The sequence below is a fragment of the Chiloscyllium punctatum genome, chromosome 34, assembly GCF_047496795.1.
Source record: "Chiloscyllium punctatum isolate Juve2018m chromosome 34, sChiPun1.3, whole genome shotgun sequence".
NCBI lineage: Eukaryota > Metazoa > Chordata > Chondrichthyes > Orectolobiformes > Hemiscylliidae > Chiloscyllium > Chiloscyllium punctatum.
The window spans coordinates 1,806,562-1,828,844 of NC_092772.1; positions in this window are offsets into that span (position 1 = coordinate 1,806,562).

The window sequence follows — 22,283 nt, forward strand, 5'->3', positions numbered from 1 at the left end:
CTAGGAAGCTTTTCTGAACTGAAAGCAGCTGGAAAATAGTGTGAACAATGCTGGTGACAGGGAAGTCTGCTTTGAAGGGCAGGAGGAGTGAGTTGAATCGATAGAGAAAGAGAGAGAGATAGAAGACAAAGAGCAAACAAAGGGAATGATGATCAGCTGGGATGGAAATAAAATGTGAGAATCACCTCATTTATTTTTAACTTTTCACATCTTCCTGAATATCACGCCCATGCTGCTACACGTATCCCCCGCTTTTAAAAAAATTCGCTTTTTGCCATTTCCCTTTCCGAAAAACCTCCATTACGTCCTGTTTTCACTAATCAAAAGAAATCCGAAGAGGATTTTCACTTTTAACAAGAAACGTAAATTTTCCCCACATAAATTAATGATACCTCACTTTATGCCATATCAGCTTATGAAAGGCTTTGTCGGAACACTCTACTTTCAGATACCGAGGGCAATCTCTATCTATCTAAGATCATGTTTAAAGCGATTTGATCCCACCGGTCTGTGTTCCCTGAGTGTCGTCATGTTCTTATATTTATGAATGGGATATAGGTATCGCTGGGTGGGCCAGTATTAGTTCACTGTTTTGATTGTCCTTGAGAAGACCTTGAGCCTCACAGGGCACTTACACAGAGTGAGGCACACAAGGTGACAGCAACACAGGAGCAGTGCGATTCAAGATCGAATTTAGCAAGATTAATATTATTTGAAAAGTTAGAGATGTCAATTCGCCAGTGTAATTAGGGTGGGGAAGAAGGTGTTCCTGAGCATACTGGTCCATGTTTTCAAGTCTCTGTATCTTCTCCCTTTTGGAAGAGGTTGTGGGAGATCATTACCAGTTTGGGAGAGATATTTGATGTTTCCAGACTTTCGCTGACAATGAGAAGTATAAATGGATGGAAGGTTGTCCTCCATGATAGTATGGGCTGTGCACAAAACCGTCTGTAGTTTCTTATGGTCCTGGGAAGAGCAGTTACCGTCACACTATTATGCACGTGAATAGAATGCTTTCAGTTGCCAGTATGCAGAGCACTGGGAGAAGGCAGTTCCAAAATATTTAGATGTAACAATTGGTTGTTAAATGGATATCTACATTCTGGTTGCTGTTTTGACAACAATTGAAATTTAACCAATAAATTTAAATTATGTTTAAGATACCAAAACATAATTGAATTTATTGTATTGCCAACATCCAACCAAAGAGCCATCACATGCTTCAAAAGAATAGAGAAGCCATCACCATCACAACGAGAGAGAAAGAGATGGACACGTAGAAGGAGAGAGAGAACACAGCGAGGCAAACAGAAGGACAGTCAGTAAAACAGAGAAAGGAAACAAAATAAGAAACAGACATTCACAAGAACAGGGAGAAGGGGAGACAGTAAGTTATGGGAAAGAAACAGAAGACAGATAAAAGGCAAATACAAGGAAACAGACAGTGTGAGAGAAATAGTGAGATACAAAGCACACAGGGAGTGGGGATGGGGTCACAGTGTGCTGGGGGTGGTGAATGGGAGGTTCTGGGGGTGAGGACCAGAGACAGGTGGAAGTGAGCACTGTAGTAACTGGGGGAAGGGAGGTGAGGATTTACTTTGACCTTTACCAAGAAATGCAGACAAAGCATAGTAAACAATGATGTACAGAACAATGGCTCTAAAATATGTTTGAGAGCCATGCAGGTTACGATGCACAGGGCGTGTGCGAGGCGAGATCAGCAGGAACAAGATCAGCATTATCTGAGAATAGGGAGTCCACTCATCAGTCTAATAACAGTCAGGAAGAAACTGTTCCTGAACCAGCTGCTCAGTGATTTCAAGGTTTTGTACCTTTTAGTCTGAGGGAAGAGGTTGGAGGAGACCATTACTGGGGTCTGATGGGTCATTGCTAATCTTATAACAAAGAACATTCCAGCACAGAAACAGGCCATTCGGTGGTCCGAGCCTGCGCCGATCCAAATCCTCTATCTAAACCTGTCGCCTATTTTCGAAGGATCTCTATCCCTTTGTTCCCAGCCCATTCATGTTTCTTTCCAGAAACATCTTAAAATAAACCACTGGTCACAGTTCTCCATTTTGAGAAACTCCCTCCCCTTACAATTCTCTGCCTCCTGTTGCCCAGCCAGTTCTTTATCCACCAGCTCGTGCATCATGTGACCTCACTTTCGACATACCTCGACCATGGGGAAACATACCAAACGCCTTCCTGAAGACCACAACATGACATCTACATTGCCTCCTTCGTCAATCAACTTTGTCACTTCCTCAAAGAAATCTATTGATTTGGTAAGACATGACCTTCTCTGCACAAAACCATGTTACCTATCACTGATAAGACTATTTTCATTCAAATAAGAATAATTCCAATCTCTGGACATTGTTTTTGTGGAGTTTATTTACAATCTCCCCGTGTCTGCATTGGGAGAATTAACTCTTTTCTCTCTTCACAGTATGTTTCTATGTTTGTTTCAGGTTTCTGCCATCTGCAGTATATTTACTTGTATTTGATGGAGAATTGATGCAAATATGACGGGTTTATTGTAAAAGTGGCACTGGTGCTCGGGCTCCCCGAGTACATGGGAATCTTGCCCAGCTACTGATGTGAGTGCATGTCTCTGATTACCTACTCCGTCTCTCTCGAGCCCTGAGTCCATCCGTTATTGCATGCAGCCTTTCACCGAGCCATCCCGGGGTTCCCCAAACCCCATCGCCTGGCACTGGATGCTCCCTATGCAAGGGGCGCACAAAGACACTGGGCACTTTCTGACACGCTAGGGATCTGGGGTAAAGCCCCAGCCATTAAAAAAGGAACAGAATAGCTAAAATCCAATTGAACAGCAAAGCAAACAGGCTGAATGACAGCCATCTGTTATGACATTTTCAGGTCTTTTAGACTAATTTCTGTTTATCCACGTCCATCTACAAATAGATACTCCATATGTATACCTTGTCACACAGGTTTGGTGAAGGTGTAAATATCAGATCCTATGGTCATTGCGACTGATTCGTTGGGCTCCACTTTCATAGTTAATGAGATCACACTAAGTTTTTATTGTCAAGTCTATCCATTTCAAAGTAAAGATCGTGCCGGAGTTATGCTGAAAGGATTTTTGAATGTTGGAGGGAATAGATTATGCCACGTGCCAGTGAAGTTAGGAATAGGAAGGCAGTATAGTTAAAAACATGGCCAAAGAGCTGGTAGGGTAGGCAGCACTTGCAATATGTGGATCATTGGGATTCCCGGGTCAGTAGGATATAGACAGGAAGGACTGGATGCATCTGAACTGGCAGCAATCTCCGATATGTGGGTCATTGGGAATCCTGGGTCAGTATGAAATACACAAGAAGGACGGGATGGACGTGAACTGGCAGCAATCTCCTGGCAGGCAGGTTTGTTATTGTCACTCAGGAGGGTTTAAACTAGTGTGGGGGTGGCGGTGGTAGGGGGGGAGTACGTCCACAAGCACATGACTGAAGAGTAGGTGGCGACTAATCCCAGTACAGCTAAGACCAGCAACAAACTGGCAGTGTGGAGTGAACACAGTGGGACTGGCAGTCGGAAGTATGCTGATTTTAATATGAGCAGTATGACAGGCAAGACAGATGAGCTTGGAGTTTGGAGTTTGAATGAGTATATATAACTATGATATAACTATTACAGAGATTTGGTTGAGAGAGGGAACAGAAAACTGTCAATCCAATGGGTCCAGAGAGAGTTGAAGAATGTGCATTGAGAGGTTGGAGACTGTTGTTTGAAGCATAATAATTATCCAGTAGTTTATTGGAATTGGACAGTGTGTGATGAAATGTTCATATAGAAGGGACAATGGAGGAAACAGAAATTGTCTGTTTGCAATATTTTCTGCTTTACTGACAGTCTTTTCTAATCTCCTAATACCAGAGAATAGACAACGAGAATTTACATCAGGGAAACACAAACCAAATATCAGGTCAGGATCTGATGGAGTTGGGCTGAAGTGTTTTTATTTCAATGGAAGAATTATTATGGTTAAGACCGATGAACTGACAGCCTGAATCCGTGCATTGGACTATAATGTTGCAGCTTTACAGAGACTTGGTTGAGAGAGGGAAAGGACTGGCCATTTAACATTCCAGGGTTGCATTGTTTTATGCGAGATGGAGAGAAAGGTAAAAGAGGTGGACGAGGTGTTTTAATAATCGGGAGAATGCTACATCTGTACTTGAAGAGGACATACAGGAGGGACTATCCACTGCAGCAATATGGTTAAAGCTCAAAAATAAGATGGCTGCAAGCACTGCGTTACTATAATCCCTCCAACAGCCACGGAGGGATTGAGGAACAGAAATGTACGTCGATTAAGGAAAGGTGTATTAAAAACAGAGTGGTCATAGTAAGTGACTTTAATATCTCCAATAATGACTGGGAGCCCCTTGGAGCAAGAGGCTTCGACGGGGCAGAATTTATTAACTGCAACAGTTTGTGGATTGTCCAACCAGAGGAAGCGCCAGACTGGATCTCGTATCGGCTAATGAGCCTGGCAAGGTGACTGACCTTTCAGTGGGACATAATTTTAGAAACAGTGGTAACAGCTCCTTCAGATTTAAGATAGTTACGAACATGGATAAGTCAGGACATTGTGTGAAGCTACTGAATTGGCGGAAGGCAAATTACGTGAGCATCAGGCAGAGCTAGGCCGTCTCAATTGGGAGGAGCTGCTATCAGGCAAATCCACATTTTGTTTTTTTTATGGGGAAATCAAAATTTTGTATGTGGGATCTGCTTGTTAAATCCTGACAGCATAATCATCTGGTGATCGTCCTCCCGCCTGCACGAATTTCAATCTATTTTGTTTGAACAGATATTTCAAGGCCACTGCATATCAGACAACAGGAAGAGATAAAGGATGATTCTGCACTGTGTCCTTCGCAGGACCAGCTTGTCTCTCCAGGCACCTGATGTCTTCATTGTGCTGAAGTCTTCATAGTGGTTCAGAGAGCTTCAGAATTAGTAGAGCACTGAACGAAGCCGTTTCGCCAATTGTACAACGATGAGCTCTCCAACATCACAATTTGAAAACAGAGTGAACTGTGTGTGCGTGAGAGAGAGAAAAATTAACAGAGAAAAAGGAAGTGAAGAGAGATAAAAGGAATGGAGGGAAAATGGAGCGACAGAGTGAGTGAGAGCAAGGGGTGTCAGACGAGAATGAAGTTAGATCAGAAGACAGCATGAGGACAAACATACAGAAATTTTATTTAGAAATTCCCACAGACTGCAAGCCCTTTGTCTGGTGCCGTACCCTGTGAGCACTATGCTGTCATCCCAGATCATTTATCGCCAATAATTTCACAGAGCCTGGTTGCTGACGCTGAACAAGTTCCAAAATAACAATAGATTGGTTCCAGGGAGAAGGTGAATTAATTTAAAAATTTTGGGCCAACTAGACAATGTGTGAGACAGGGCGAGAGAGTCTCAATGAGGTGGCTCACTGACTGGGGGGAAATCAGTACCTCAGCTGTGGGTCAGATAATGACCAATAAAGCTTGAATACCTCGTCCGTGGTTTTGTAATTCACATTTCAATTCATATAGCTCCACATCGTAAGTGAATTTTAACAGACTTGTCTCTTTGTATTTTTCATGTTTTGGTATGTGCTGAAACGCTTGTTTTTTGTCCCAGTATTTTGTGTTGAATAAACACATTTTATTGTTGTGGTTCTGTTCGCCAAGCTGGGAATTTATGTTGCAGACGTTTTGTCCCCTGTCTCAGTGATATCCTCAGTGCTTGGGAGCATCCTGTGAAGCGCGTCTGTGATCTTTCCTCTGGCATTTAGAGTGGTTTGAATCTGCCGCTTCCGGTTGTCAGTTCCAGCTGTCCATTGCAGTGGTCGGTATATTGGGTCCAGGTCGATGTGCTTATTGTTTGAATCTGTGGATGAGTGCCATTCCTCTAGGAATTCCCTGGCTGTTCTCTGTTTGGCTTGACCTATAATAGTCGTGTTCTCCCAGTCGAATTCATGTTGCTTGTTATCTGCGTGTGTGGCCACTAAGGATAGCTGGTCGTGTCGTTTCGTGGCGAGTTGGTGTTCATGGATGCGGATCGTTAGCTGTCTTCCTGTTTGTCCTATGTAGTGTTTTGTGCAGTCTTTCCATGGGGTTTTGTACACTACATTGGTTTTGCTCATGCTGGGTATCGGGTCCTTCGTCCTGGTGAGTTGTCTGAGAGTGGCTGTTGGTTTGTGTGCTGTTATGAGTCCTAGTGGTCGCAGTAGTCTGGCTGTCAGTTCAGAAATGTTTTTTTATGTATGGTAGTGTGGCTAGTCCTTTGGGTTGCGGAATGTCCTCGTTCCGTTGTCTTTCCCCTAGGCATCTGTTGTTGAAATTGCACTGGATCATTAACGCCACACTCTCAGGAATCCGATTCACTAGAGAGGAAGAAAAGGGCAACCAACTCCCATTCCTAGACGTGATGGTACAGAGAACACCAAACGGAGAATTCACCACAAAGGTTTACAGGAAAGACACACACACAGACCAAGTCCTGAACTACGAAAGCAACCACCCCAACACACACAAAGTAAGTTGCATCAAGACACTATTCAAAAGGGCCAGAACACACTGCAGTACACCAGAACTGCAAAAAGAGGAAGAGGAACACTTATACAAGGTATTCGCCAAAAACGGATGCCCCCGCAATTTCATCAACAGATGTCTAAGGGAAAGACAATGGAACGACGACATGTCACGACCCAAAGGACTAGCCACACTACCATACATCAAGAGCATTTCCGAACTGACAGCCAGACTACTGCGAACACTCGGACTCATAACAGCACACAAACCAACAGCCACTCTCAGACAACAACTCACCAGAATGAAGGACCCGATAGCCAGCATGAGCAAAACCAATGTAGTGTACAAAACCCCATGCAAAGACTGCACAAAACACTACGTAGGACAAAGAGGAAGACAGCTAACGATCCGCATCCATGAACACCAACTAGCCATGAAACGACACGACCAGCTATCCTGAGTAGCCACACACACAGATGACAAGCAACATGAATTCGACTGGGACAACACTACTATTATAGGACAAACCAAACAGAGAGCAGCCAGGGAATTCCAAGAGGCATGGCACTCATCCACAGATTCAATCAATAAGCACATCGACCTGCACCCAATATACCGACCACTGCAATGGACAGCTGGAACTGACAACCGGAAGCGACAGATTCAAACCACTATAAATGCCGAAGGAAACATCACAGAAGCGCTTCACAGGAGGCTCCAAAGCACTGATAATGTCACCTGGAGAGGCGATGAAATGTCTGCAACACAAATTCCCAGCTCGGCGAACAGAAATACAACAATGAGCACCCGAGCTACAAATCTTTTCACAAACTTTAAACACATTTTATTACTGAGGAAGAAATAACCTGTTCTGATGGGACAGTCTTCGTATGAACTGTGCTGGGACCAGAGTCCAAGTGAATCCTAACCAAGGATGTCGACAGAGCTTTAAACTGATTAGGAGTGTGTGTGCGTGCGCGTGCGGGTTAGGGGTTTCCTGAAAGGGTTTAATAAGAAAAGAGGAGGTAAGAGCACAGAGATCAAGAGAGGTTATTAAAATCTTCAGCATAGACGCAAATAGAACAGAGTGCATGGAAAGTGTAAGCAATCAAACTTCAAACACACTGAACAAACAAATGGCAATAGAAGAGGGAACGTTAACACAAGATTGAAGGGTTATATCTGAATGCGAGCAGTATAAGGAATAGGGCATACGAGCTTGTGGCATAGATTGAAATTGGTAGGTATGACGCAATGGGCATTACAGAGAAGTGGCTGCAAGGGGATCAGGATATTCAAGGACATATATCGTATCGAAAAGATCGAGACAGTGGATTTACATTATTAATAAGAAATGAAATTTAATCAACAATAAGAAAGAAAGTAAGGTCAGATAGTGTGGAATCTGCATGGTAGAATTGAGGAACCACAAAGGAAGACAACCACAGTTGGAGACTTGCACAGGCCTCCAAAGAGTAGTCAGGAGCTGGGGCACAAGATACACCAGGATATAGAAAAGATCTGTAGGAAAGACATCGTTACAGGGATCATGGGGGATTTCAATATGCAAGTGGAATGGGAAACCAAGTTGGTAGTGAATCGCAAGAAAAGGAATTTGAGGAATATCTACGGGATGGCTTTTTGGAGCATCATGTGGTGGAGCCCACTCGGGAACAGATGACACTGGATTTAATGACGCAGGCTAGACAAGGGAGCTTAAGGTGAAGGAAAACTTCAGAAGCATTGATCAGAACATGGTTGAATTTATTCTGAAATTTGAGAGAGAAGATAGAATCAGAGATAACAGTATTTCAGCTGAATAAAGGCAACTGGAGAGGCATAAGGGAGAAGCTGGGTAGAATTGACCTGGACAGGCGTCTAGCCGGAAAGACAGGGTAACAGCAATGGCTGGAGATTCCATGATAATTTAAAAGACATTGCAGAGATGCGTGCTGAGTAATAGAGGTATGGTACAGGGAGGATGAGGCAACCAGGGCTGACAAGGGAAGTCAGGGATTGCATATAAGCAAAAGAGCAAGCAGAGTGAAGGGCAGTGGGGAACTGGAGAATTGAGGCCAACAGAAGACAAGAAAAAATAAATAAGGAGGGAGAACATTAAGTATGGGGCTAAGCTAACCAGTAATATAAAGGAAACTGTAAGAGATTCTTTAGATATATAAAATGCAAAAGAGACATAAATGTGAATATGGACCACTGGGAAATGATGCTGGAGAGACAGTAATGGGAAGCAAAGGCATGGCTGAGGAATTTTGCATCAGTCTTCACGGTGGAATACACGAGTAATTACCCAAGAATTGAAGAGAGTGAGAGGGCAGTCCTAAATACAGTGGCCATCACCAAGAAGAACATGTTAGAAAACGGAATGGCCTGAATGTGGATAACTCACCTGGACCAGATGGACTACACCCCAGCCTTGTAAGGGAGATCGCTGAAGAGTTACTACAAGCGAAAGTGGTAATCTTTCAGGAATGACTAAAATCAGGAAAGGGCCAAGTGGCTGTATAATTGCTAACATGACACCCGGTTTAATAAGGGAGTTAGGCAGAAGATGGAAAACTGCAGACTGATTTGCAGACTTGGTTGTGGGTAACATCATGGAATTAATCGTGAAGAATGGGATTTCTGAATACTTGGAGGTCTTTGGTAAAATAGGACAGAGTCAGCATGGTTTCATCAAGGGGAGGTCATGCCTGACAAACCTGCTAGAATACATTGAGGGAGTAATGTGCAGATTTGATGAAGGAGAACCAATAGATGTTATCCATCTGCACCTCAAGAATCCTTTGACAAGGTGTCATGCATGAGGCTATTGAGAAAGATATGCGTCCATGGAGTTAGAGGCAAGGTGGAAGTTGAAGTTTGGCTGTCTGACAGAAAGCAGAGAGTGTGGATTAAAGTGTCCTTCTCAGGATGGCAGCCAGTGACAAGTGGTGTTCCACAAGACTCAGTTTTGGGACCACAACTTTTCACTTTGTGCATTCATTATCTATATGACAGAACTGAGGGCATTTGGGTTAAGCTTTCAAACTGTGCAAAGATAGATATAGGGACAGGTAGCATTGAAGAGGTGGTTTGGCTGCAGGAGGGTGCTCTGGCGCATCTCCTCAACTGCCCAAAACTCCGGCCTTGAGCTTCACCCTTCCAACTACAACAAGTTAGAACCTCTCTGGTGCATGCCTTCCATCCCACCAACCTCAGTATACAACGCATCATCCTCCGCCATTTCTGCCACCAACAGTCAGACCCCACCACCAGAGATCTACTTCCCTCCCTACCCCTATCATCATACTGCTGAGACCATTCCCTCACACCTCCCTCATCAGGTCCACGCAACCCCAACAAGCCACCTTCCACTCCCAGCACTTTCCCTTGCCACTACAACAGGTATGAAACCTGTGCCAACACCTCCCTCCTCACCTCCACCCAAGGCCCCAAAGGATCCTTCCACATCAGCCAGATAGCATCCTGTGCATCCAAATACCTCTTCTAGTGTGTCCATTGCTCCTGGTCTCCACTACATTGGCGAGACAAGACGTTAACTTGCAGAACAGTTCAGGGAACACTCTCAGACACACACACCCAACAACCCCCCTGACCTGTGGCTAAATACTTCAACTCCCCCTCCGATTCCGCCAAGGCTTTGCAGGTTTGTGGCCTCATCCACTGTCAAATTCTAGCCACCTGATGTCTGAAGGAAGAACGCATCATCTTCTGCCTTGGGACCCTTCCAACACACGGTATCAAGGACAATCTTACCAGTTTCCTCATCTCCCCTCCACCTTATCCCAGATCAAACCCTCCAACTCAGAACCGCCCACTTGAACTGTCCTAGCTGTCCATCTTCCTTCCCATCTAGCCACTCCACCTTCCACTCTGAACTATCACTATCACCACCCACCTTCATCTAGCTGTCACCTTCCAAGCGACCTTCCTCCCAGCACCAGCCCCTCCCATTTATCTCTCTGGCACCATGTTGCTGTCGGAACTTACCTACACTAACCCACTATCCTCCATATACCTATCCAATGCCCGCTTAAATACCCATAAAGAGGGAGAGTCCACTACTGCTACTGGCAGGGCATTCCATGAGCTTACGACTCGCTGAGTGAAGAACCTACCCCTAACATCAGTCCTATATCTACCACCCCTTAATTTAAAGCTATGCCCCCTTGTAATAGCTGACTCCATACGTGGAAAAAGGTTCTCACTGTCAACCCTATCTAACCCCCTAATCATCTTGTACACCTCTATCAAGTCACCCCTCCTCCCTCACTTTCACCTCGTCTTTCTCTGACTCATCACTTCCTTTCCTCGGTATCTCTGTTTCCATTTCTGGGGATCGACAGGCCACTAATATCCAGTATTAACCAACCGACTGCCACTGCTACCTGGAGTATACACCCTCACAACCTGTTTCTTGCTAATACTCCATTCCATTCCACCAATTTTTCTGTCTCCACCGCATTGCTTCTAATGATGTCAATTTCCAAAATGTCCATCTTCTTCCTCAACTGAGAATATCCCAGCACTGTTTTCGAGAGGGCCCTCAACCAGGTCTGACCCACCTCTTGCATTTCTATTTTCACCGTCTCTCTACCTTCCTGCAACAGCGAGAGAATTCCTCTTGTCCTGGCCGACCATCCCACCTGCATTCACATGAAGTGGATTATCAGCCGCCATTTCCCCCACCTCCAGCAAGATGCCATCACCAGACACATATTTTCCTCCTCAAAATTGTCCACCTTCTGGAGGGACCAGGACACCCTGGTTCACTCTTTATTCACTCCCATTACCCCGCCCTCACCCCCACCACAGGTCCACTTCACTTGCCCCTGCCGAAAGTGTAACATGTTCGCACTTCTGTCGTCCTTTCTCACTATCCAAGGGCCCAACCACACCGTACCGATGAAGCAGCACCTTACCAACATTTTCCACAATTAGTCTACTCGATTCACTTCTCACAATGTGGTCTTCTCTACATTGGGGAAACTAACGGTAGCCTGGGTGACCGCTTCTCTGAACATCCAAAGTGTATCTATACAAATGGTCCTGAGCTTCCAGTTCCCTGCCAGTTTAATACCGCATCCTGTTCCCTGACCAATATCTCTATGTCAGGCTTGCTGCAGTGTTCCAGGAAAAGTCTATGCAAACTGACACGACAACACCTCATTTACCGTGTGAGGATCCTACAGCCCTTCAGACTCAAAATCAAGTTCAATAATTTTCGGCCCTGAACTCCACAATGTCCTCGCCCCCGACCAATAATACACCAGGCCTAGTTCTCACATCGCCTTCCATTACACACCCTCTATGTTTAGCCACTAACAATCTCCATTAACAGCTGTCCATCCCCTTCTTCATATCAACCAACATTTTCCTAGCTAACATCATTTCTGATGAAGGGTCACTGAACCCGAAACGTTAACTGTGATTTCTCTTCACAGATTCTGCCAGACCTACTGAGCTTTAAAACCAACTTCAGTTTTTGTTTCAACATTTTCATGGCACGTTTTCACAATCTAATACGTCATCAATATTTAGAGCCTTGTCAAACATAGGAACTTTGTAATTTCTCATTTAATATCAATAACGAATTACTCGAGATCCAAGTGAGACAGGGGCTTTGCTGTTATCGTTCAGATCAGACAATTTGTCACAGTTCAGAAAGAAAAAGAAATTGAAAGAGCTGGAGCAAAACTCAACAAATCTGGCAGAATTTGAGCAGAGTTGCATAGCATTAACCTTTGACTTTTCAGAAATGTCACATCATAATCAATATGTTAACTCTGTTTCTATCTGCAGATACTTCTTCATGTTTTTATTTCGTTTCTCCACCATTTTCAGTTTGTATCTCATGTTTGCATATCATTCTGTCTCATGTTCCTTGACTGGTCCATTTGCTGACCTTGGTTATATGTGGACACTGTGGTCCAATTACAGATGGTGTGTCTGTGACACGTGTATTAAGGCCGAAATCTGTTTCTTTTATAAGATTCAAAGAGAAAAAAAAACGTTTCTGAATATCCTGGAAATCGCAGAAAACCACTTTGTTTTAAAAAACTTTTCATTGCAACTGAACTTCATGACACAATACGAATCGATTTTTGTTGATGGAACAGTCTGTGTCCTTTATTGAACAAGCTTGTCTCACCCCCCCTCCATAGGCTTTAAATACATATCACAGAATTATTAAAGCAAAGGTTGCGGAAACTCAACCCATTGTCTCTTCCAGCTTAGAATGAGCTGTCTCTCTTATTGTTATTCTGTATACTGGCAACCGAAAGCATTCTATTCATGTGACATGGTAATTGCTCTACCCAGGACCATAAGAAACTACAGACGGTTGTGGGCACAGCACAGACCATCACGGAAGGCAACCTTCCATCCATTTATACTTCTTATTGTCACCGAAAGGCTGATAACATTAAAAAAACTCACTGTGACACTCTCTGATCTTATCTGACACTCTCTGAGACACACCGAGACACTCTCTGAAACCCACTGTGACACTCTCTAACAGACTGTGAAACTCTCTGACACATTCTGCAGCACAATGTGACACACTCTGACAGACTGTGAAACACTGTGACACACTCTGACCCTCTCTGACACTGACTGTGACACTCTCTGACTCTCCCTGACACTCTCTGAGGCACAGCACGACATCTGTGACCCTCTCTGACAGATTTTGACAAACTGTGACACTCTCTGACTCTCTCTGACTCACTCCGAAATATACTGACACCTTCTCTGACAGATTGTGACACACTGTGACACTCTCAGAGACAGACTGTGACACGTTCCGACTCTCTCTGACTCTCTGAAACACACTGAGACTCTCTCTTAGACACACTGTGACTCTCTCTGACACTCTTGAACACACTGTGACACTCTCTGATACTCTCTGTGGCACACAGTGACACTCTCAAAAACAGACTGTGACTCTCTCTGACTCTCTGAGACACACTGTGACACTCACTGAGACTCACTGAGACTCACTGTGACACTCTCTGACAGACTGTGACTCTATGACTCTCACTGAGACTCTCTTAGACACACTGTGACACACGCTGACTCTCTCTGACACTTTGAGATACATTGTGACACTCTCTGGTCCTATCTGGAACTCTCTGAAACACATGGTGACACTCTCTGACTCTCTCTGAAACACAGTGTGACACTCCCTGACGCACTCTGAGACACCCTGTGACTCGATCTGACTCTCTCTGAAACACACTGTGACTCGCTCTGACAGACTCTGACACACTGTGTCACTCTCTGACATTTTCTGAGACACACTGTTACACTTTCTGACTCTCTCTGACTCTCTGGGACACACAGTGACACTCTCTGACCCTCTCTGAGACCGACTGTGTGTCTCTCTCTCTCACTCTCTCTCTGACACTCTCTGAGGCACAGCACGACACACTGTGACACTCGCTGACTTTCTCTGACACGCTCCTAGGCACACTGTGATACTCTCTGATTCTCTCTGACCCTCTCTGAGACACACTGTGACACTCTCTGACTCTCTCTGACACTGTGAGACGCACTGTGACACTCTCTGATCCTAGCTGACACTCTCTGAAACACATTGTGACACTCTCTGATTCTCTCTGAAAGACACTGTGACACTCTCTGACTCACTCTGACTCTCTCTGAAACACACCGTGACACTCTCTGATCCTATCTGACTCTCTGAAACACACTGTGACACTCTCTAACAGACTGTTACACACTCTGACCCACTCTGAGGCACACTGTGACTCGCTCTGACAGACTGTGACACACTATGTCACTCTATGACACTTTCTGAGACACACTGTTACACTTTCCGACTCTCTCTGACTCTCTGAGACACTGTGACACTCTCTGAGACACACAGTGACACTCTCTGACCCTCTCTGAGACCGACTGTGCCTCTCTCTCTCTCTCTCTCTCTCCCTGATACTCTCTGAGGCACAGCATGACCCTCTCTGACATGCTCTTCGGCACACTGTGATACTCTCTGACTCTCTCTGACCCTCTCTGAGACACATTGTGACTCTTTCTGAGTTATTCTGTCTTTCTCTGAAACACACCATGACACTCTCTCACAGACTGTGACCCTCTCTGAGACAAATGCTGACCCTCTCTGACACTCTCTGAGACAAAGTACGACTCACTGTGACACTCTCTGATTCTCTCTGACAAACTCTGAAATACATGTAACCATTTCTGACGGACTGTGACACTGTGTGACACTCTCTGAAACACACTGTGACACTCTCTGAGACACACTATAACACTCTATGAGACACACTGTGATACTCTCTGAGACACATTATGACACACTGTGACATTCTCTGACTATCTCTGACTCTCCGAGGCACATTGTGACAATCTCTGACCCTCTCTGAGACAGACTGTGACCCTTCCTGAATGAATGTGACATTCTCTGACAGACGGTTACAGCTGGAGTGAACAAGGTCGGGAACGGGACTGAGGTGTTAGTGGGGGAGCACTTTGGAAAGTTACCACAATTGTATTAGTTTGAAAATAGCGATGGAAAGGGACAGGCCTGGTCCACAAGTTCAAGTTATTCAATGGAGCAAGATAGTATTAGACAGGACTTTTTAAAGTAGATCTGGGGAGGATATTTACAGGTAAAGGGAAGTCTGGCAAGTAGGAATATCTTAAAACCGAGATAAAAGGAGCGTTCAGCGCCAGCGTGTTCCTGTTATTGTGCAGCTCAATGCTGACTGAATTAGGAAACACTGGCTGAGTTTCGAGGCTGTGGTCAAGAAAAAAGGGGTCACATGTCAGATATAACTGGCTGACTCAAGGGAATCCCTTCAGGAGCATCCGGTCTGTTGGAATACACTTAGGATGGAAATCAGGAATGTAAAAAGGGGACACGAGATAGCTTTGGCAGAGAAAGTTAAAGAGAATCAAAAGAGACTCTACAAGGGTATTAAGGGCAAAAGAAGAGCTCGGGACAAATCCGGTCTCCTTAATGATCAATGAAGGCAACGATGTGTGAAACTACAAGATCCAAAACAAATATTTCATTTTGGAACTTACTTTGGATAAAGACTGGGGCGCTCAGGGAACTAAACAGTGTTTGGCCCGACTACTATTCGAATACTGTGTGCAATTCTGTTCTCAATGCCACAGGAAGGATGTCGTGAAACATGAAAGGGCTCAGAAATAATGAACAAGGATGTTGCCAGGATTGGAGGGTTTGCGCGTTAGGGAAATGCTGAATAAGCTGGGGCTGTTTTCACTTGAATATGGGAAGCTGAGAAGTTAATAGATAAAGGTGTTTAAAATCATGATGATCATCGATCGGGTCAATAGACAAGGTTTTTCCCCAGGAGCTGAAAATCTGCATGAATTCATGTAAAACTCCGTTATCTCAATTTTTAGCTTAGAATCAATCTAAACATCACGGCATAGTCAGAGAACACAGGGGGCCAACACTTTCAACATTTTGTTTTGCTATCACCATTGTTCACAGCTCACCTGAGAATGCAACTTTTTTTTAAAAAAAGGTTTTGGGATTTACACATGAAAGAAGTGAAACTATCATGGTATTCTAACAGATGAAAGGCTTAACAGAGAATCAATTTTTCCATGTATAATTTCAGTTAAATCATACTGTAAATTTTTGCTCTAAATTCTGTGTTATGATCGAGCCCTCCACTATCACCTGATGAAGGAGCGATGCTCCAAAAGCTAGTGTGCTTCCAATTAAACCCGTTGGACTATAACCTGGTGCTATGTGATTTCTAACTTTGTACACCCCAGTCGCACACCGACATCTCCAAATCAGTACTGTTCTTTGTTCTGTGTTCTATGGAAGTGCTCAAGAAGACTTGGACATTAAGAAGATTTGAGACTTGGAGCAGATCAGCCTTGATCTTAGTGAAGGGCAAGGCAGGCTTGGGATGTGAATGCCTTGCCCCTGTTCCTGATGCTCTCCCCTTCTGTTATTGGAAAGTTCGTATGTGTTATTTTCCTGGAAGGTCTTTTATGGAATGTTGCAACCAGGGAGACCCGTGGACTTTGTGAGCCATCACTGGGTGAGATTTGGGGGCTGTATTCACAGTGAATCTGGGTCTACAATATGATCAACAAATGAAGCACAAGATACAGAGAGGGGAAGTTTTGTAAAGAGAAATGAGCAACCTCTTCCATATCCAGCCTGGGTCTTCCAATTACATTTTCCAAATCTCCCAAACCGAGTGGGACAGTCTCCAGGGACCGAACTGACTCCTCTATTTCTGTGCACCATGCTATAACAATAAGTGGACTCTAACTGCTCCTGTCTAAAAGGTTAGAGGGGTTGACTGGAACACAGAAACATGGGACTGAGGAGCAGGAGTGGGTCATTAGAGAATTTGAGCCTTCTCCACCAGGCATTAAGATTATGGCTGATCAGATTGTGGTCTCAGCCTCATCGTCCTGTCTGTGTCCCATTATCCGTGACTCACTTTTCTGTCAAATCTTTTGCTAACTCAGCTGTGAATACTTGTAATCAGAGAGGCACCACAAACTTCCGGGGAAGAGAATTCCCATTCGAATGGCCCTTTTAGAATTCTTCCTCATCCGCTGTGAGAATAAGAGAATCATACAGCGTGGAAAAAGATCCTTTTGTCCAATTTGTCCATGCCGATCAGGCATCTTAATCAGATCTCGTCCCACTTGGCAGCATTTGGCCCACATCACATGATCCATTCCCATTTATGTAACTATCCAGTTACATTTTAAACGTGTAATTGTACCCGCTTTCACTACTTTCTCTGACAGTACACCCACCAGCCTCTGTATGAAAAGGTTTCCCCTCAGGTCCCTTCTCAGTCTTTGCCCTGTCACCTTCACACTATGCCGTCTAGTTCTGGACGCCCCTACTCTGGGAAAAAGATCTTGTCCAATCAGACTATCCATGCCCCTCAGGACTTTATTAAACCTCTGTCATGTCACCATTCAGTCTCTGACAGTCCAGGGGAAAAAGCCTCATCCTGTTCATCATCTCCCTGTAGCTCAAACCCTCAGGTTCCAGAAAATCTTTGTAAATCTTTTCTGCACCCTTTCAAGCTTAACAACATCCATCCTTTAAATGAGTCAACTGATATGTACGCAGTTTTATTAAAGTGGCCTCACCTACGTCCTGTCCAAGCCCCTCACGCTACCCCGACTCCAATTCTCAATGTTCTGACCGATTAAGACAAGCATGTCAACCACGTTCCTCACTACTCTACCGACCTAAACTCCACTTTAAAGGAACTATGAATCTTCACCCATAGTTCTCTTTGTTAAGCAACATTTCCCAGGGCACTACCCCGCTTTAACTTACCGAAATGTCAAACCTCACCAATATCTAAATTAAACTCCATCTGCCAGTCCTTGGCTCATTGATGGTCAAGGATCCCGTTATATTCTGAGATAATCTTCTTCACTGTCCACTGAACCAATTCGGTGATGTTATCTGTAAACTTACTAACCATACCTCCGATAATCACATCAAAGTTGTTTATATCCGTGATGAAAAGCAGTGAGCTCAGCACTGATTCTTTCAGCACACCGCTGGCCACAGGACTTCAGTTTGGAAAACAATCCATTACCTTCAATCCAATTTTGTATCCAATTGGTTAGCTTTTACTCGATTACATATAATCTAATTTTAGTAATCAGTCTACGATGGGGAACCTTATTATATGCCTTGCTGAAATTTATGTAAAAATTGTACACCACAGTGTATTCTTCAATCTTCTTTGTCATCTCTTTATAATACTCAATCACATTAATTAGACATGATTTCACAAATCCATATTGACTATCCCTAATCATTCCTTGTCTTTCTAAATAAATGCAAATTCCATCCCTCAGAATCCCCTCCAAGGAACTCCTCGTCTCTGACCTTGGCTGATTGAGTCGATAATTCCCTGTGTTGTTTTGGCTCACTTCTCCCTTTTCTGGCCCCACTCCTCCACTGCCCACAAAAAATAATTATAACTATGTTGGTGATATGGCCAAAGATATAGTTCTCAGAGTGTGTCAGGGTCAGTGTTCGGAACAAGTCAGGCAGATTTCTTTAATCTACTAAAACAACATGTCTATGACCAAAACAAACTATGATGGAAAGTGGAATGACGAGAGGATATTGCAAATATGTACAGTGATATTTCCCTTTGAAAAATACTGAGAAACACACACACACACACACACACAAAGACACACACACAGACACACACGCACACACAGACAGACAGACAGACACACACACACACACACATACACACACACACACACACACACACACACACACGTATTGTCGATAACAAACTGAAAAGCAAAATATCTGCAAAGTTAACTTGAAAGAACATTGTCCAAATATGATTCGAACTTATGACCTAAGGAAAAATGAGAGTTTGACCCAAATACTGTTCTATGTGTAGAGTCATCAAGTCCTAGATCATGGAGAGAGGCAGAGAGGCCCTTTGGCTCAAACTCGTCCATGCTGACCCAAATATCCAACCACACTAACCTCATTTCCCAGCACTTGGCATTCTCGTCCTTTCCTGTCCATGTACTTGCCCAAATGCCATTTACGTATCCTTAATATAAATGCATCAACCACTTCTGTTGACAGCTCATTCCCTTTGTGTGCCACTCTCTGTGTAAAACAGTTTCCATCAGTTTCCCTTTTATTCTTTCCCCTCTGACCTTAAACTGATGCTCTCCCCTCCTTGATTCCCCAACTCTCGGAAAAATTTGTTGGGTCCATTCACCCTATCCATGTAAACTTCTATAGGCCCCTCTCCTGTGCTCTAAAGAAAAAAAGTCCTCGCTTGTCCAACCTCTCCCATTAATTCATACTGTTGAGTCCTGGCAACATTTTTATAAATTCCGTCTGCACACATTCCAAATTAAAAACATCCTTCCGATCGCAATGTGACTAAAACTGAACACAACACTACAAGTGCAGCCTCACCAACATCCTGTATGACTATAACATAACTTCCCAACTGCTCTCCTCCATGTCCTGACCGATGCTTGCTAGTGTGGCAAAAGCCTACTTCACTACCATATCTAACTATGACCCCACTTTCAGAGAACGGTGGACCTAAACTCCATGGTCCCTCTGCTCAACTACACTCCTTAAGGTCCTACCAATCAACATGAAACTCCTACCTTGATCTAACGTTGCCAAAATATTCCTTGGCCCACTTCTCCAGTTTGATCAACGTCCTGCTGCAATTTCTGATATACTTCCTCATTGTCCACGATACCACCTATCTTAGTGTCATCTTCAAGTTTCCTAGCCATGCCTTGCACATTCGCAAGAATATCATTGATACAGATAACAAATAGCAACGGGCCCAGCAGCGACCCCTGAGGCACTTCATGTGTCACAGGCCTCCAGTCCGAGAGAACCCTTCCACTATTACACTCTGCTTACTACCATGAAGCCAATTGTATATCTAATTTGCCAGGTCCCTCTGGATTCCATGCGAGTCTAACCTTCCAGACCAGCCTATCAATGGCAACCTTGTCAAAGGCCTTACTGAAAACCACACACTCTACCGCCCTACCCTCATCAACATTCCTGGTCACTTCATCAATGAACTCAAACAAATTTGAGAGGCATGATCTCCCACTCACAAAGCCATGCAATCTTTCCAGTATAAAAACAACTATTAATAATAATTATTAAAATTAATAATATCAAACTAATAAGATATAAAACTAATATCAAACTAATAATAAGATGACACTTTCAGTGGAGAATAAATTAACCATGGTATGTGATATTCGAACGTGCATCATGGGTGAAGGGCAGAATAGATTTTGTACCTGTGTCATTGAACTGTGTTGAAAAAAAGCAAGGGTGACATGGTAGTTCAGTGGCTAGTACTGCTGCCTCATAATGTCATGGATCCGGGTTTGGTTCCAGCTTCGGGTGACGCTCTGTATGGAGTTTGCACATTCTCACTGTGTTTGTGTGTGTTTCCTCTGGGTGCTCCATTTTCCTTACACAATCCAAAGATCTATAGGTCAGGTGAATTGGCCATGCTAAGTTACCTATCGTGTTATGTGCATTCGTCAGGGGTAAATATAGGGTAGAGAAATGGAACTGGGTGGGTGACTGTTTGGAGGGTTAGTGTGGTCTTGTTGTGCCAGACGGTCTGTTTCCATACTGTAGGGAATCTGTCAAAAAAACTATTTCTAAACAAACCTTATATTTCCAAATGCATGCATATCGCACACCTCAGAGTCTTCTCAAGCAACCTTCGTACCACAGATATTAGACTTCCTGGTCTATCGATCCCAGATTTTTCTTTGCTTCCCTTTCTGAATAATGGCACAACATTTGCTAATCTCCAATATTCTGGAATCTAACCTGTTGCTAACGATGATGCAAAAATATCAACCAGGGTCCCCGTAGTTTCTTCTGTAGCCTCTTGCAGTGTTCTTGGATGCATCTGTTTACAACCAGGAGATTTATCCACCTTCATACAGTCTAACGCATCCAACACACCTTCTCCTGTGATATTGACTCACCCCAAGATAACACTACGACTTTTGTCAGCCTCCCAAGGTTCATGTATTACTCCACGGTAAAGACAGAGGAGAAATATTCATTGAGAATCTCGCAAATCTTCAGGACATGCACGTCCATTTTGGACTTTGAGGGGTCATTTTCTCACTTAGCTATTCTTTTGACTTTAATATACTTAATGAACCTCTTTGGATTCACACTAATCTTATCAGCCAAAGCTATTTTGTGCCCCCTTTTCACCCTCCTGATTTCCTTTTTCAGTAAACTACTGTACCCCGTGTACACCTCCAGGTATTCCCTCGATCCCAGCTGCCTGGACCTGAGCCACGCCTCCTTTTTGCTGGTCTAAGCCTCAATATCTCCTGACATCCGAGGTTCCCTCTTCCTACCAACCTTGCCTTTTACCCTCACAGTAACACATAGACCTTGAACTGTCGACATTTCACTTTTAAAGTCCTCCCACTTGCAGGAGGTCCCTTCGCCTGCAAAGAAACCCCTCCAACCAACCCCTACAAGCTCCTGTCTCATTCCATCAAAATTCGCCTTGCCCCAAGTTTGAACTTGAACATGTGGACCAATTTTATCCTTCTGCATAACTATTTAAAAATTAATAGAACTATTTTCGCGGGTCCCAGAGGGCTCCCCCACTATCACCTCAGACACCTGTCCTGCCCTCGATCTTAGAGTAGGTCACGCTTCGTCCCTTCCCGATTTGCACTCTCTACTTACTGCTTGAGGAAACTATTCTGAACACACTTAATAAATTCACCCCATTTTAGTCCTTAATTCTATGTCATTCCCAGTCTATGTTAGGAAAATTAAAATCTCCTACTAATGCAATCCTATTGGCCCTGTGCGTCTCCCCAGTCTGTCTACATATTTTTGTTCCACTAATTCCTCGTTTATTATTTGGGGGCCTATAGTACAATCTAAATCCTATCACCATTCCCTTCTTATTTATGAGCTCCCCAGACAAATCCTCACAGGATGATTCATCAGTTATTTTATCTCTGATTACTGCTGTGTTACTCGCCTGAATCAAAAATGAAACTCTCTGTCCCCTCTTTCCACCATCTCTGTCCCGTATAAAGCACCTGTCCCCTGGTACTTTAAGCTGTCAGTGCTGCCCCTCCCTTATCTATGTTTCAGTAATGGCTATAATG